Source organism: Nanorana parkeri, unplaced genomic scaffold, assembly GCF_000935625.1.
Source record: "Nanorana parkeri isolate BGI_ZX_2015 unplaced genomic scaffold, ASM93562v1 scaffold158, whole genome shotgun sequence".
Lineage (NCBI taxonomy): Eukaryota > Metazoa > Chordata > Amphibia > Anura > Dicroglossidae > Nanorana > Nanorana parkeri.
The window spans coordinates 439,529-442,283 of record NW_017306426.1 but is presented as its reverse complement, the minus strand read 5'-3'; positions in this window follow the sequence as shown (position 1 = coordinate 442,283).

Here is a 2,755-nt window from a genome sequence, read left to right as displayed (position 1 = left end):
ACATTTTCCAGTCTTTGCATTTTTTATATATACATACTTTTCTAGATGTCTTCAGGCCAGTTATGTTACTTGCTGGGCCCTCTTCTTTTTCTGTCTTTTCAACTGGTGGGGGATCCTCAATGATGCTGGGAGCAGCGCTGAAATTGTGAAATACTCTAAGGCAGGGGTGGGCAAACTCCGACCCTCCAGCTGTGATGCAACTACAAATCCCATGATGCATTGCAAGACTCTGCCAGCCACAGGTATGACTCCCACAGGTAGATGCATGAGGGGATTTGTAGTTTCACCACAGCTGGAGAGCAGGAGTTTGCCCACCTCTGCCATATAGAAAGCAGGTCCATACGGATACAAAATATAATTATGGCAAAGCTCCAGAATGAAGGTGTTTACTGCTGCCTGAGCTGCATACTGTATAAGCTGCTGACCGACATTTTTTAAATGTACAAAATCAGCCCAGATCTGAGCTTTTAGGCCCCATTCACACTTGCAAATAGGGATGAGTCTTACATGTCTCTGTGAGACTCATCAGATCAGCTGTGGGCATGAGGCACGGTATAATCCATACATAGCTGCCAGTGCCCATTGCTGTTTACATATAATCACACATGCAGGACGCAGACTATCCGCAGAGGAATCTGTGAGACTCGTGGGATCAGCCCCATTTGCAATTGTGAACGTAGCCTTACATCTAGAGTGGAGACTCGTCTTTTCTTATCGGTATGTGCTCAGATCAGAGAGCCACTGCATTAATATTAAGGGCTCATGAATAGCACAGGGAATCCCACGCCGCTTCTCACTAATTACTTCAGTAAAGCCACAAGAAACATTGACAGTTTTACTGTATACAATGAGAGCAAAAGGCTTTGTATAGGTTAATTGAAGCCATTTGTTACCTTTCCTGGAGAAAACCATACTGCGGGATCTCTGTAGCAGCTGCCAATGTCACTAGTGATCAGATCTGTCCCTGAAATGTCTCTAGCTGACCAACAGTACCAGAAATGTCCCAGGTTCTGGAATTTTAAGATTCAGTTCTTGGTAAACATTTTTCTTAAGTTAGCAAAACTTGGTAAAGCAAATCTTGTACTGAAAATGTTCAAATAATAATAATATTATTATTAATATTCATAATAATATTATCAGAAGTGTTTGGATCTCTAAATATAACTTTTTAACAAAGTTTCCATTTTTGAAGCTGAGATGCACATTAGCTCTCCACTCCTAAACCAGCAGCATATAGGAACTTTCCCTTCAATCCTCCATTGCTCCATTTGTTTAGGAAAAGAAGCCTTCTGTAAGCTTTAAAGCCCAACTCTGGGCTGTCCCCAGCAGTAGCTCTTCTCTGCCAGAAGGTATCCTCACCATTTAACCCGGAAGACTAAGGACATACTGAGAGTACAGGGCGTAATGGACCCGCTCCTGAGGGTATGTCACCATAGTGCCTTGTACAAATATTGTAGTAATACAAAAAGTGATGTTAATGCCATCAGCATCTCTCTCTCTCTGCATTATTGCAAAGCCAGAAAAGGGGAGGGGAAGAGATGGGTACAGCCAGACATAGTTGGGCTTTGAGTTGATCTTAGTCAGTGCTTACACACGTATGACGGTATTCTACATGTAGAGGCGCCCCCAGCCCGGGTGGCACCCACTGGGGACATCATCATGTACAGTACGCGTGTGACGTCATTATGCACACACGTAATCAGGTAGGCATCCCAACTCTCCTGGACGTTCCAGGAGTCTCCCGCTATAAGATAGAAGCTCCCTGACGCCCACGAGAGGAACATTTTATCCCGGAAAGGTTTAGTCTGCTTAGTAAACCTTTCCAAGATATCTGGGGGTTATCCTACCCCTGCTATGTTTTTTTTTTTATTTTGACAGTGGCCGCGTCAGAGTAATAAAAAACAAAAAACAAAAAAACAGATAGCTAGAAAGGGAATCTATCCAAAGTGAGACGGCACCTCCTTGAAATAAGGTCTTGCAGGTTGGGATGTCTAAATGACATCACTCACACTTAACTGCCGGCAGGGGCAGAGCTACCGCCGGTGCAGCTGCACCAGGGCCTGAGCCTAGGGGGCCCAGTAGACCCAGGCACGAGTCCAGTATACTGGCAGGAGATGGTGGGGGGCGCGGGGCACCCAGCAGTGAGGAGAGAGCCAGGTGGGTGTCGAGAAGCGAAAATACATGTGCTGCAGAGCAGCCTGCAGCCACACTTTGGGACAGCGCTGGGGGAGGAACGAGCGAGCAGCCACTTGATTACAGAGCCCACCCCCTCTCCCTACTGCATGTGTTCCCACCACGAGGACAGTCATAAGAGGTAACTGCTTTAATCTATGTGTCTTAAGTGACATTGTTTGTAGCCCTCTGTAACTGATGGAATTGTTCTGCATTCATGTATAAAGTATTGCTGGAAGTTGTAGTCCTTTATAGCTGGTGCCATTCTGCATTGCCATATAAAGTATTGCTGGGAATTGTAGTGCTCTACAGCAGCGAACCACAACCTTTTTGGAATCAGGAACCAGTTTAGCTGAAATTTTATTTTCCACAGAGCGAGAGGAGGATGCGAGGAGAATTTATTGTGTACTTTATTCATTTTATTATTACATTGTAATATATAACCATATTGCAGAATCAGTGGGAGCCCTGAGCTTGTTTTTCTGCTCTCAGGTAGCCAATGCAGCTCTCAGGTGGTCAGTGGGGCTCTTGGGTGGCCAGTGCGGGCTTTCAGGTGGCCAGTATGGGCATTGTAAGAGCTGGG